We start from the raw sequence: 15,291 nt of genomic DNA on the forward strand, positions 1-15,291 counted from the left end.
TTGAACCTAACCTCCCTCAGGGTATTGCCAAAAGGATGAAGTCAGGTTTTCTTGAAGTTCTTGTGAGACAGGACTTCCTGTTTCATACGGATTACGAGGCAAGGAGGTGAAACCCAGCCATGCAAAACTGCATCCTCAGCCAGGCACTGCTTCAGCCGGTGAGTGTCCCAGCTCTGACAGGCTTGGGATTAAACAGGGCTCACAGGATGCATCAGCTCTACTTGCCCAGCTTGTGAAGTCCATTTTCTGACTGCTGTCCTTGATGAGAGTGCTCTTATGAATACCTTGACTGTGTTGTTTAAAAGCGTCTTGAGGATTTGTGGAAGTTTGGTTCAAATCTCTATCCCCCCACAAATTTAATGTGTGAACACTGCTATTTCACTCTCCTTTTATGATGAAAGGAACCACAAAAGAAGTTTGCGAGTGAGTGCTAAATTTCTTGATTTGTTGGCTCCTACTTTTATTAAAAAAGGAAGGGGATTTGCAAGCTAAATGAAAATTGAGAAGTTTCCCTTGGAAAAATAATCTTGTTACTGCATATCATATAATGCTAAATGTCTTCTAAAGAGTTAGTTGGGTATACACTTGTGAGAGTGAGCTCTCTAGTACTGCTCAGCAATTGCTGAAGGCTTGACTTACAAAAAGAATAAATTTCTTTGTATTCAGTGATAGTATATAAAATGAACTTGGATTCAGTGTTACTTGTGTAAATATTTTTTTATATAGAAAATTTTAGGACATGCTATAGAGTTACTTCCATGTCTGCTAGTTCAGGTTTTTTGGGACATGATGTTGGTGAATCTTCAATGTTTCTGCATTCCTACTCCTCTCTCCTAAACCTTATGGCTTCGACCAAAAATGCCAACAATATACGGGCCTACTTTGCTGATAGAAAAGTTTTATATTTGTATATCTCTATTCACCAAAGAATTTAACATGTTTTATAGCACACCGGGTCTGCAGTTCTACTGCAGAATACACCGATTTACAAAAGAAGTTCACAACCTGGAAGAAAATCCAACTCTTTGTGAAAAGAACCTTCTTCAGAGCTCCACATTTTCCCTTGCTGCTCTTCCTGCAACTACTGTTATCTTGAGAGGAGGTGAACATGTTGGAGGGAAACCTGGGCTCCAGTCTCTGTTCTTCTTGGTAATTGGATGCTGTGTTTTGTGGAAGGGGTATCTGATCTCACCTGCCCAGAGTGCACAGAGAACATATTCAGCAAGGAGAGGAAGAGCAATGGATCTCACTGAGTGTTTCACTGAAGGTTTGCAGGCATTCAGGACTGCAGCCTTCACTGTGGAATGGTAATCATGTTCCAAATGCTCTGGTATGGTGAGTAAAAGTGCAGGGAGAGAAAGGAAATAAAACAAAAAAAAAAACAGGAAGAGAGGGGGGAAACGTCCCTAAACTATTGAGGTCATGAACAGGTTGTTCAGATCTTTGTCTACAGAGAACAAATAGATAGTAGGAACTTTTATAATATATTCTCCAAATTTTACCAGTCCCTGGAAAGTGTCTGTTGCAAAGATCTGTGAGTTAGCTCATGTTCTCTTTGAAATTTTATAAATTTTGTACAGCCTTGCACTTGTTTTATTAGCAGAGTGTACTGTGAGTTCAGGAATGCAGAAGGGGTGTTCGTGTTGGGTTCCAGTATCAGTACAGGCCACAGGGTTTGATACTTTTATGTTGCATCTGAGCAATTAATTTCTTTCTAAAAACAGGGGGTTGTGTTTTTAATCAAAGTGATTTTTAAAAACCTTTCATGACCATTATTGACTAATCTTTCAGATTTCAGGTTTAACTGTGAGATACCTATTATTTTTTACTGTGTTGCTGTCTTGCTTTTATAATTTAATCTAAATAATACTGTAAGCATTCATGTTTCCTATAGTCTTTGATTTATCAAGCTAAATAAGTCAGTCTCCTCTTGTAACTTCAGCTATCCATTTCACAGTGCATTTTACCATTTTTTTCCTTTGCACTTTGTCTAGTTTGGGTTCCTCCTTCTCAAACTTATTTAATTAGTATTTTATATACCTTTTAGGAGATTTTGATGCCATATAAGGGATACTTTCCCCTCTCATCTGATCCATTTCCAGGCTTTATTTTCCAGGTGACATGAGACAGTTTAGTAGCTCTGCTGCTGAGAGAGGCAGGTCCTACTTCTCTCCCTCTGCTTACCTTCCACTGATCCTGTTTGTGTGGGACTGTTTGACATGAGAGATAAACACAAAAGGAAATCTTTTTTCATTGTGAGTGTGACCAGTGCTTGGTTGCCCATGGAGATTGTGTAGTCTCCATCCTTAGGGATATTTCAAAAGCCATCTGGAGATATCCTGGGCAGCTGGCCCTGCTGGAGCAGGGGGGTTGGTCAGATGACCTCCAGAAGTTCCTGTCCAGCCTCCAGTGGTCTGGGATTCTGTGGCATGTTACCAAAAAAAAAAGGAAAAATCACTGCAATAGTGAGTTGAATTGAGTCATAGCTGGACCTGAGACACCTGTGGGGGGAGGCAAGGCAGGAATGTGTGGCCTGGAGCTGGTGAGGGAAAAATGGGGGTCACGAAAGTTGAAAACAGGTAAAGACAAACCTTGGCTTTGATTGAGCTGTTCATTAAAGTACGGCCACAGACTGTGGCAGCCTTTCCCATGGCCACATGAAGCAGTTGTCTTCATGCAAAATGTTACTCACTGCCAGCTGTTTGCATCTCCAGAAGCAGTTGCATAATCTCTTGACTTTTGGTGTTGAACCACGTCCTCTTTCTCTTGCTTTGATCCCTGGTGAGATCCAGCTCATTACTCCAGTTTGCCAGTGCACTGACAGGGCCGTCCCATGTCCTTATAACCTTCAACCAGACACCAGTATTGGAGGGCTGCCTATGGAAGTGCTGGATACTGCCTGTCCCCTTAACTGATCTTCGATCTTAAACTAAAACTTTGCCTTCAGTGCTGCCTGCCTTGCTGAACTAGTTCAGAACAGGATGCTCAGTAAAATTGGTGGGGTTTCTTCAAACACTTCTGTATCTTGATTATTGTTTCCTGCAAAAATTATTTTAAAGCTTTGTATGCTTTAAAGATCACATCAAATTTTGACAAGGCCCAGCTGCTTTCCGTACCTTAACTGCTGTGGCAGGTATTATTTGTACTACTATTTGGAGTTGCTGTTTTCCAGTCAGACAGGACCAAGGTTAGTGCTGTTTAAAGTTGTAATTAATAGACTTGCTTTTTCTTTTCCAGCTCTTGCATTATTCTAGAGTGAACACAGATCTGTTAAACAGATTTTTCCCTCAGCCTTGTTTCTTTTAATGGGCCACACTCCACTCTGAATGAGAATTTATAGAGCTGAGGCTCAAGGAGGGAAGAAAAAAATCATTCTTATGATGATCTTTTTTTTTTTTTTACAAGATGAATTACTTGTGCAACCCAGTGTTGGTCTTCTCTCATCCAGTTTCTCTGATATTTCTCTGACTAGCAGATGCTGAGTTTTATATATATAAAAAGCTCAAAATATATGAACTTAGGTATAAGTTTCTTATATAGCGTGCATGGAAAAGCAGTGTATTTGATAAAATGCCTTCACACATGAAGGGCCTAAGGAATTGCATAATGTGAGGGGGTTTGTTTTTTCATTTGGTATTTTTTGCTGCATGGTTATGGTTTTTTTGCTCACTTCAGAAGTACAAGTGGCCTATTGTATTCCTAAGTAATAGTATTATAAAAAGACACCAGTGTAGGAGCGTATATGGATTTAAGATATTGATGCCAGGTTTGTACTAATATTGTGCCAATATGAAGTGCTTTCAACCCAGAAAAAAAATTGCACTATTATAACTCTTCCCTTTTTAAAAATGGGATACTCATTTTGAAGAGCAAATTACAACTATTTATCTGTGTCTCTGTAAAAGTGAAAAAGCCATGTATTGTTTTACCCAGATTTTTCTTGTACTTTGTCTAATTTCCACACACAAACTCTTCATCACATTTGTTGCATGCTTTTTAGTAAAGAGACCTGACTGAAAAAGAGGCAAAGGTAGAAGAGAAATTTATTACTGAAACGCAGTTAAAGAAGATGAAATTCTTGGTGAGTTCTGCATCTCAATGCTTACAGTAGTAAAAGGTTGTAAATAGTATATTTAGTTGGAGAATGAACTCATCTCGTGCTCATACCTCACACCTCACCTGTTGTTTTAGGAGAGTCCAAAGGCTCATCTTTTGCAGGACTGTACTGTAACCTCTGCAAGTGCAAAGTCCCAGGTTTGGTGCTGTAAATTCCCCACTGTAAAACTTCATTTGAATATGCAACTTTTTTCCTCCTTTGTTCATGATGGAATACTGTAAATATTGTAACGTGAAAAACATGAATTACAATCCTCAGCTTTTTGGAAAGTAGTTTCAAAGTTTGTTGAGCATATGTGTATAAAAGCCCTGTATGAAACATATATGTACAGAGAAGTGCCACAGTGGATTTGACAGTATGTTTTTAACTGGGTGGCTGTGGCCTGTGGCCTGAGCAGAGCTAAGCTCAGTTTTACTGGGGCTGCATGACTGCATTGGAATCATGCATTCAGTTTGTGTTTGTAGCTTTCATGATTCTGGTATTGTCTTTTTTTTTTTTTACCTGAAGGTTGTTTGAATACATTTGTCTTTGGCACAGGAGAGAAAATGAATGTACCTCTCTTTTTAAATCTCTTCTAAGTAAGACGGTGCAGTTGAAAACTGGAAAAAAATGAAGATAAAATGAACCAAGGGAGGAACTCGTAGAATGTAACTTTGCGCCAAATACATTTGTTACAAACATAAATAGTCAGAAAGCTTTATTTATCAAGACTTACATGTGGTAGAAGACAAACCCTCCCACTGCTGATCACGGGTTGCAGTCTGAGGTGCACTGGAGCCAGCTCAGCTCAACAGTTCTGCCGTCTGCCCTTCCCTTTCTGGCTCTTGCAGAACTGCAGTTTCAATTTTCAAATGTAATGATATATCACTCTTACAGGATTAGTTTTATTTATTTTGTATCTTGCTAAACTGCACCTCCAGGTGTCCGCCGGGACAGCTTAAAAAAACATGTACTCACTGTGGTCCTTGTAGCTGGAGAGGGGAGAAGGGCTCTCAGAGCTGTGTATAATTGAAAAAATAGTTGTATCACTCAGATTATGTTAATGGTAAAATGATTATGTGCACTTTAGCTGAATAGTTGTCTGATTCTTCCAGCTGTGCCTTGACAAATTACCATAGAAATAACCATTAATTATCTGATCTATAAAGGGAGCAATCATTTGATCTTTTTCCAATTATTACTGAGTAATTAAATGATAAATTACCCACATGTAAACCAATCTGCATTTAACAAAACAGTACCGAAGATTGCAAGGCTCTTGTAACGGGGTACAGCAGAAGTTAAGTGGGGACTGGTGTTACAGAACTCACAAGGAATAGCAAAAAATGTGGAGTATGGACTCTACTGGGAAAGTGAGGGAGACTTAGGGATTTATTTTTGCTCTATATAATTCTTAACTAGATTTGCAGTTCCTGTGAAAAAATATGCTTGACTTACAGACTTTTATTAGTAACTTTCATCTTATTAGCTACCTGTTACAGAACTGTAAGGACATAGAATCATGTAATGGTTTGGGCTGGAAGGAACCCCAAAGACCACCCCCAAGTTCCACCCCTGCCACGAGCAGGGACACCTCCCACTATCCCAGGCTACTCCAAGCCCTGTCCATCCTGTCCTTGGACAATTCCAGGGATGGAGCAGCCAAAGCTTCTCTGGGCAACCTGTGCCAGGGCCTCACCACCCTCCCAGCCAACAATTTCTTACCACTGTCCCATCTAACCCTGCCCTCTGGCAATGTGAAGCCATTCCCCTTGTCCAAAATCCCTCTCCAGCTCTCTTGGACCCTCTTTAGGCACTGGAAGGGACTCTAAGGTCTCCACAGAGCCTTCTCTTCTCCAAGCTGAACACCCCGAGCTCTCCCAGCCTGTTTCCAGAGCAGAGGGGCTCCAGACCTTGGAGCATCTCCCTGGCCTCCTCTGGGCTCACTCTAGCAGCTCCAAATCCTTCTGATGTTGGTGCCCCAGAGTTGGAGGCAGCACTGCAGGTGGGGCCTCACAAGAGTGGAGTAGAGGGGGAGAATCCCCTCCCTCAACCTGTTGTTCACACTGCTTTTGATGCATCTGTTTCTCTAAGAACATGATACTCTAGATGAGGGAATTGTTACTATCCTGCAAGCAACAAGCAGTGCTTTGAGCCTGCTTCCTTTATTTCAGTAAAGCAAAGAACAACATTCTCCTTGAATGGATCACAGGTAAGGGGAAAAGTCTCTTTTTTGGTCTTTCACAAATAAGAGAAACACAAATTGAATTTGGAGGTTTCTTTTGAGAGACCTCGTGTGAAGAGGTGGTGCAGATGTAGAAGTATTGCCAACACAAAAGCTGAGCTGAGTTTAGTTTAGTTCAGTTCTAATTCTGTTTATCTGGCAGTCAGCTTCCCCTGTAACTAGCTTTACTTACACATGGAGGTCCTTGACTGGTATCACCACCTGATTGTCTTCTGAATAGGATTTTGCAAATTTTCTGTTCAGTTTTGTGGTTGAAACAAAGTCCGGAAAAACTTGTTTTGGTTGTGCATAATCAATATTGCCATGTTTTTCAGATAAGGAAGAAAGAGGGGGAAAAAGTGGCTTTAAGTAAATAAATGTTTTATTTGAAACCAGACTACATAGTTCATCTTGGTTTGATGCTTTTGAACTTTTTATTATTGTATTTAGAAGTATTTCTGTGTCAAACATTCAAACATTTCCTACAGAGTGTGTCAAAGCTGACCTTTCTGACTTGGGAAAAAATCCAACCTAAGCTGAGCATAAAAGTTCAGCACAAATGGAGTGTTTCAAAATGAACCATTTGGCTGGAGTGGGGGCACCTCCTCCAAATCAGCCAGGTCTTTTCCTGACTCCAGGAGATCTGTGCAGCCCAGAACTTAAGTCTTTTTTGCTTGGGGAGTTATTGGAGCTGAGGCAATAGCAAGTGTAGACACTGCAACCAGAGCAGAATTCTAAGGGACACACCGAGCCCTGTGAGTCCAACAGTGAAATACTCCATCAACGATGGGCAGGTAAAGAACCAAATGGCTGCCCTTGTTGTCTTGTGCTAAATTAAGTTAATATCTTACAAAATTGCTGCATTAGCAGAAGAGAAGGAGAAGTAGAGCACTCTTCCTCCTCTTCCCCTTTTTTTGGTCTTCTATCAGGCAAGAGCATTTGAAAGACAGCAATTGATTAATGATTCTTCAATTAAAAATGTGGAAGAATCAGAAGATGAGTTTGCAGATCTATTTCCAATCTAGGAATTGTGATGATATTTTTGCTTTATCTACTATTCAACTACAGAAGAAAGAATACTGGATAAACAAGTAAAGATGATCCTTGTTTGGCAGACAGAATGGAACAGGGAATGGAGGAGAGAGAGGGCTCATAATTATGGTTGTTTAGACAACAGCATGTTTTAGGGAAACAACCCTTATGTTACTCTCTTAAGAGGGCTGTTCTTCTGTTTTAGAGAAAGCTTCTAGGTAGAAACATTCAGTACACTTGGAAAAATGCATCTTTGGGCTTTTCCTCTACTTGTCTGAAGTATTCTGAAGCATCCTTCTTGCTGGTTGTCTATGTCTTCAGAACTTTTGCAGGAGAATGTGATGCTCCCTAAAGTTTGAAAACAACAAATCCACTTACAATTAGCTAAATGGAGTGAGATAGTGTGGGGTTTTAGGATTATCATTGAATATGGTAGCCCAAAAGTTATTCTTCCCAAGTAATTGGTCATATTCATGCAATCATAGTTTTTGCTGAAGGTACTAACTCATTTTCAGCTTAACAGCCTGAGAAATGTTAATGACCCAGTAGATAGAATAAATTCTATAATCATGATTTGGGTGGGAAGGGACCTTAAAGACCGTCTTTGTCCACTCTTCTGCCATGGGCAGGGACACCTTCCACTAGCCCAGGTTGCTCCGAGCCCTGTCCAACCTGGCCTTGGACACTTCCAGGGATAGGGCAGCCACAGCTTCTCTGGGCAACCTGTGCCAGGGCCTCCCCACCTTCACAGGGAAGAATTCCATTCTGTTATCCAATATAACCCTGCCCTCTGTCAGTGTATTCCCTTTTGTCCTGTCACTCCAGGCCCTTGTAAACAGGCTCTCTCCACCTTCCTTGTAAAAGTTCCCTTTAGGTGCTGGAAGGCCCCAATTAGGTCATCCCAAAGGCTCCTCTTTTCCAGGCTGACCAATCCCAATCCTCTCAACCTTTCCTCATAGGAAAGGTGCTCAATCCCTCTGATAATCTTGGCGGCCTCCTCTGGACTGGAGACACTGAACATATTACAGAGTTCCTGTGTCCCATATGAGATGTTTTGCAACTGCAATGTGTAAAGTCAATGTTGTTTCATATTCTTTAAGTCTTTTTATATTTTAACAACTAGGGTTTTAAATACAGATATTTGTTTGTCTTTAATGTGGGAATAAATCTAGGAGTAAACTGTACTTAATGATTTTTAAAACTGGGATTCAGAGAGTTAAATATCCAAGCTCCCTAAAGAACTTCTAAAGGACAGTAAAAGTGTGATGGATAAGTCTTAAATCTGTTATTAGACAGACCCAGGGAATAAGATGTGCTTTCAGAGAGCAGCAGTAACCAGGGAAGGTCTGACACATGCAGCAAGGCGCTGGAGTCACAGCTCAGCACACGCTGAGCGCCTTGACATAACCAAGACTAGGAGAGGAGGCAGAACAATGCAGATGTCAACGACTGAAACCTTTGGCTTATTCTGCCAGATCTGTGAGCCTGCCTGCATATCTTACACTCCACATTCCTGACAGCCTTCTAAAAAACATCATCTTTGGTATCAGAGTGGAGTGTTCCTTTGAAAAGCAGAGGGAATGCAGGAAAGAAAGACAGCCTTGTACTTGCTTTGTTTTTATCCTGCATCCCCTGGCAGCCAGCTCTGGTCATGTCTGCTGCTCCCGAGCCTTTGAAGCCGCTGAATTCCTTGTCTGGGACCGAACTGGGAGACCTTCACTCACACAGTTTACATCTTTGTTCTTCCCCAGGTGTATAAATAAATATACTACTTGATGTATAATTGACTTACTGCTATATCTATATGTATATAATGATAGCAGTCTATTAGATATACTGCTGAGGGGTTTTGTACTATAATTCTTGCTAGCTTTCCTTGAAAATAGTAATAATGTGACTAATGGCTGTTTAATCACCTACTCCTCTTGGCATCTCTTCCAACAGAAGACTTAAAGGCATAAAGTATTCCTGAAATTATTCCTGTAAGATCCTGTTACCCTCACTTTGCAGGTGTTAAAGAAGCTGATGTCATATTTTACCAGCAGCACCAACTGGCATGCAGTTGTCTCAGCTTGTAAGCGGGTAAAGCTCCTCAGAAATTGAAAAAATTATGTATTTCAAAGCATAAGGAGTGGCTCAAAGGACTTGAGCCTCTTATATGAGTAGTATTTGCAAAAATGGAGTTTAGACACTTTGGTAGCTAAATTAGAAAAAATTGGTGATAGTGATGTTCCCAAGGGGCTTAGTAAAAACAGTTAGATTTAAGTTCTGTTAAAATTCTGTCTTCAGGGTTGCTTTTTTTTTGTCACAGTAGCTTCTATCTCTACCTTTCTTTTCCTGCTGATGGAAGGTGGCTTTTTTATTAATATGCTATAGCCTGTGGGGAACTAATACACATGCTAAGTTCTATTAAAAGTAATTCCAGGGTTCACCCACCCATGCAGTAATTATGATTGTGAACATTCAAGAAAACTGAGTATATAATATCTTAATTAAAGCACGATAATAGAATTTAGTTACCGATCAGATAACTCTAAGACTTTAGAATGTTAAATTTCCTTTTTATTTTCATGTTATTAATATTGATATAGCTATTTTGATAGTATATTGCCCTGTTAATGTGAGTTTTGTTGGGGCAGGAAAATGTACAAAATCTGAAAGTCTAATCAATTAGAAAAATTCTGTTTGTTTTGGTAGTCTGTGTTTACTTGAAAGTCAGATAGTTATTTGCCCAAGAAAAATATTTGCATGCGTGAGAGTGAAGAAAATAGTTTCTGTAGTACACTCTCTCACCTTGGTTCTGTCCTTCTCATTAACTTGAGGTAAACTGAAGTTTGTTGTCTGAATCTCTAGTTTGTTTTTTTATGGTAAATTTGAGCTCCTGTACGTACTAACGTTATCTTGAAGTTGGCCTCTGTTCTGAATCTTAATGGCACTGAAGGGTTTTTGCAGTCAAATACCTGAGGTGCACTGGCTGGAGTTTTCCCAGTTCTGTTCAGCCATGTGTGTGTTCATTGTAGAGCAGTTCTGTGGTGAGCAGTGACAGGATCTGAGGGAATGGTCTCAAGTTGTGTCAGGGGAGGTTTAGGTTGGGTATTAGAACAAGGTTCTTCCCCCAGAAGGTGGTTGGGCACTGACCAGGCTCCCCAGGGCAGCGGGCACAGCCCCAAGCCTGACAGAGCTCAAGAAGTGTTTGGATGATGCTCTCAGGCACATGGTGTGATTCTTGGGGTTGTCATGTGCAGGGCCAGGAGTTGGACTCTGATCCTTGGGAGTCCCTTCTAACTCATCATAATCTGTGATTCTGTGTAATTCTTGTGTGTTTTGATGTATAGTTTAAAATAACCATGCTTTCACCAGTTAAATGTATGGCTACAACTCACAGATAACTAAAAATATGTCTACCCCACCCCTAGTGATTGCTATATTGGATACCCTGTCTCATACAGCTTTCCTTAAGTGTATCTTGAATACTGGCAGCATTAACCAATCTCAGGATAAGTGTTTGATTGTTGCCCATTTTCTCAGGTAACCTACTGTGAATCTCTCCACATTGCAGCTGTTCTCATCCCTAAACTGCCAAAGCAAAATTACTGGTTGGACAATCAAGTTTAAAATTGGCCCCAGCATTTTCATGCAGTGCTGCCAATCTTTTCCCAGGATCCTGGCTCCTGACTACTGCCCAGCATTGCCCAGTATCAGGCAGAACTATCATTTCTAGTCTGCTGGATCATTATCTGGATGCTGTTGATGTTTGCCTGAATTTCAGTGTAGTGGGATTTAATCATAGTCCACAGAAGGAAACCCTCTCATCAGTTTTAGAAGAGCAGCAGTCAGGGCTCTGTTAAGGCAGGGCAGGGACAGGCTCACCTGTGTGTGCTGCCTCCATCCCCTGGCACGGGCACCTCCGAGGGCTGCCCTCCTCCTACCTGGAGTTTCCACCTCCATGTGTTCATCTTGCTTCTGGCTCTCCTGGCCCTGAACACTTGTGATGCTTTCAGCTCCTGTTTTACCCTCTCCAGACTGGGCTAATCAGCATTTCCTTGAGGGATTAGCAGCTGTTGTTTCCTTTCCTGAGCAGAGGTCAGGTCCATCTTTAGCTGTTAGAAGGGTTTGGCATAGAAGTGGCTCTAAAGCAGCCTCTCCAGCTGGGGCTGGAGGCCCCAGCTCTTTCGCATCCCAAGGTGTGTGTGAGTGGTCAGTTTATTTTTCAGAACCCATCATCTGTCCTGAGTTGGTGGAGGCAGCTGCCCTTTGGGTTAAATTGGAGGGTTTTCAGAAGTATCTGTGTTGTGGTGCCTCCAAACGAATGCTATCGGACTTCCGGGCAGGTTGGCAGAGGTGTAAGGACTTTCTGCTCTGGAATGCCCCGTCCCAGCCAGAAACCATCATGCCTTTGAGGACATGCCACTGTACCTATTTTAGAAATCTTGATACCAAGACTTTTAAGCTGACAGCATTTAGGCCACAGTAAATCCAGGTGTGTTAGGAACCCTAATTTTGTAAATAACACGCACAGCTCTGGCTGTCACAGTTATCTGTTTAAGGGAGATTTCTGCCAGTCTCCCAAGCCCTTGCATCCTGTGTCCACAAGTGTTTAATTTCCATATATAATTACCAGAACTCTAGATGTATAAAAGGTATTAATCAGGAAAATGCAGGTATTGGATTTTGTTGAATTAAGGTAATCTGTTAATTGATTGAAGATGATTCACTGCAGGTTCTGGTACTGAACTCTAGATATACTTTACAATACTTCACTGTTATAATGATTTATGGACTTGTCATTTTATCTTATGTGAGGAATTGGGTAAAGTGACCTTGGAAGGATATTTTCATGATTGTTTTTAATACATAAAGGGGAAAAAAAGGCAGAAAAAAAATTACCCAAAGTACTGCTACACTATATAAATAATTTAGAACTTCAATAATGTTGTCAAATGTCTGTGCTGTAAACAGGATTTAGACAGATATACTCTGCATAAGGATATTCTGGCTTTTTACTTCTTTGAACATTAATAAAACCTCTCTGAGTCCATTCCCCAATTTAAATAATGAATGAGCTATTTTCTTAGCTCCCTCTCCAATATATACCCTCAAGTAATGTGTCTTATGCACTAAATAAAAGCTGGGAGCATTTTTTGGTTTATTTCTTAGTGTCATAAGAGTTATATTTTTATGTGCCTGTATCCATAGTCCCAAGGGCATATATTAATACTTGGAGAATGTCTAGGAGAGGTAGGCTGCTGCACAGAAAATGGCAATGCCATGTCCTTTGTTATTTCTTTGAATGTGATAGTGGTTCCAAATATAGCAGCAACAGAAATATCCTTTGCTTCTCTTCCCAGAACTGCCTTGAAAAGACAATTTCTGTATTCTGCACAGAACTGCAGCTCTGGGATGAAGCTGTGATGCCAGCCTGCATTTTAGATTCCCAAAGCCATATGTCCATGCTGGCCTTAGGTCTAAATGATTCTGTACAGTCTGCATAGTCTATATGCAGGAAAATGGTAGGACTTAAGAAATCAAGTTAAATGCCTTTTAGACCCAGATGACTTTGCTTACTCATCTGCCTCCTTGCTTAATCAATATGTGCCTCCTCTTCTGAACCCGAGGCTTGTTTGATGTTTACAAAAATTGTGTGTTATTAATACAGGATTTAAAATGTCTTGTGCTTCACAGATCTAGCAAAGGATGCTTGCTACGTGCAGAAGGGTTTCCAACATTATTTTAGGTCTGAAATAATGAGTTAGGAGAAACAAACAATATCGAGAGAACAGAGTCAGGAAGAACTGAAAATTATGAGCAGTATGAGCCGATGTATCTTCTTGGTATAGCTGGGATGTTTTAAACTATTATTGTTTGGGGAAATAAAAGCCTGAGTCTATATCAAAGTAGATGTATTGCATACTAAATTTTAAGAAGCAGAATCTGATTTTCTCTCTCTCTCTGTTTTCTATTTTGTGTAAAAAAGAGGAAAAGCAGGCCTTAACTGAGACTGCAGGTTCCAAGGTGCTTCCAGCAGAAGGTCTGGTTTCCACATCTGTATGGATCTGTCCTGAGTCTCTAGAGAAATGGATCCTTCTGCACAGGTGTGGTTATTCAGGCTGCATGACTTTGGTGCCACTCCCCTCCTGTGGAACTGAGTGTCACTGGGGATGTGACCTTACAAAGGTCACGAACACCTCTAGGGCTTTGTGATGCCACCTCCACTTTTTCCCTTCTCAAACCCTGAACCTCTCCATCCTTTTGTCATCTGCCCTGCACCATATTGGGAGATAGGAGTCATTAGTGATGTTAAAAGCTACAGGGAAAATAATTTTTAATTTTGAAGTATCAAGTACTATTCTACAATGTGTAGTTAGAGAGCAGAGTTACTAAAAAGGAGGAAGGTCTGTGGCCCACTTTACTGCCAAGCATTCATTTTCAGTGCCGAGTTAGTCTGTGCTGGCTGAGGTTTCCAGTTCAGTTTTCAGACAGGGTATGAGACTTATGAAGGCTTTGTACTCCTAAATCAAGGTCTGTTGTCTTGGCCTGGATTAAGAACACAAGAAAGAATTCCAGACACTGGATATTTAGTGCTGTGTTAAGATCTAGTGAGCAGAAGGGATTGGTATAATAAGGAGGATGTGAATTCTCTGCTGCAGACTTACTATGGTAGTAGAATATATCCAGATCTCCCTGGAACTGAAACTGTATGGTTGCTACACCCCACAGGATGGAAAACAGTTGTCTTTCCCTGCAGTCTAGAATAGAGGGGTGGGTTTTAGTACCCTTGTTTGAAAACAAAAATCTTTTGCTCTACCCTTTCCATGGAATTATACCCATGGCACCATCTTAGGATTCGATTTAACCAGGGCACTGGGTTAAGAGAGGAAGGTTATCTGCCTTCTGATGAAAGCTGTAAGATATTGGACTTCCTTAGGTTTGGCAAGATGTTGCACTGGCATTATGGAACTGCAACCAAGCAATGTGGGAAATGCAATTGCAGGAGCAAGAAAGGGAACTGCCAACCCACCCACCTGCTGTGTCCTTTGGGAGGTCACTGAGCAAGTGATACACCTGAGATTATGCCAATTCAGTGGTTTAATTTCTTCCTAAACCTCTCCTGTGGAGAGAAGGCCTCTGTCTTCTACATTCTCTTTCCTAGGCTATGGGAAGAGGGGAATTTTTTCCTCTGCATCAACTTCCACAGGAAATTCTCTATGGCTTCCAAGTTTTAGTGGTTAAAATACTGCCAGCAAAACCCCTCTCTGCAGATCATATAAGAACATAATGGGATCAGCTTCCTGGATCTCAGAGCCCCATTGAACTTAGTGTTACAGGTGGAAGCTTTTTCTCAACGAAATTCCGTGTTTGAGGCCAAGCTGGTTTAACTGAGATCAAAGTGATGTTTTCCATTTAGCTCAGCTTGTGTGATCATTCACACACAGCAAAAGAATTGGTATCCCTTGAACTTTTGTATTAATTCTCTTAGCAAGTAATTCTAGGGTTGGCTCTTTTAAATTAATCCAGTAGCAATGTTTAAATTAAAGTTTTAGTAGTGAATCATTGTAATCAAGCTACAAAATAGAAAGAAGTAGGAAACGGTTCATCTAAAAGAAATATTTATTAAACAGCTACCATTTTCTTCCCAATAGTTGTCCATGGTTAGCTCAAATTACTTTCTGTGTAAAAGAGCTGTCCTGCTATTTTCTTGAGAGCTATTTTACTTTGGGAACCTATCAATTGTTTTTACATAAAGGAATTTGTGATATGAAGGAAGGTGACAGTTGCTGTTTTAGATGGTTCTGCTTTGTTTTCAGTATGTATTTTGGAAGAAGTAGCAGGATAACTTTAAAAGCTTAGTAATTTCTCTAAGGAATATTCAGTAATTTTCAAATAACAATGTAAAGTATTTCAATGTTACTTAAGTTCCTTAACATGGTGAAAAAATGTA

General features: G+C 40.6%; 1 protein-coding gene and 1 non-coding gene across 4 annotated transcripts in view; both read left to right on the forward strand.

The window, feature by feature from the left end:
- Positions 1 to 15,291, forward strand: part of SPAG16 (sperm associated antigen 16) — a 379,115-nt gene that overhangs the window by 98,611 nt on the left and 265,213 nt on the right. The gene's annotated exons all lie outside the window — the stretch shown is intronic.
- On the forward strand, positions 12,275 to 12,337 carry LOC113944450. Its single transcript, XR_003526693.1, has one exon. It is a non-coding gene; the product is annotated as a small nucleolar RNA SNORD78 (small nucleolar RNA).

The sequence above is a fragment of the Corapipo altera genome, unplaced genomic scaffold, assembly GCF_003945725.1.
Source record: "Corapipo altera isolate COAL_440 unplaced genomic scaffold, ASM394572v1 45, whole genome shotgun sequence".
Lineage (NCBI taxonomy): Eukaryota > Metazoa > Chordata > Aves > Passeriformes > Pipridae > Corapipo > Corapipo altera.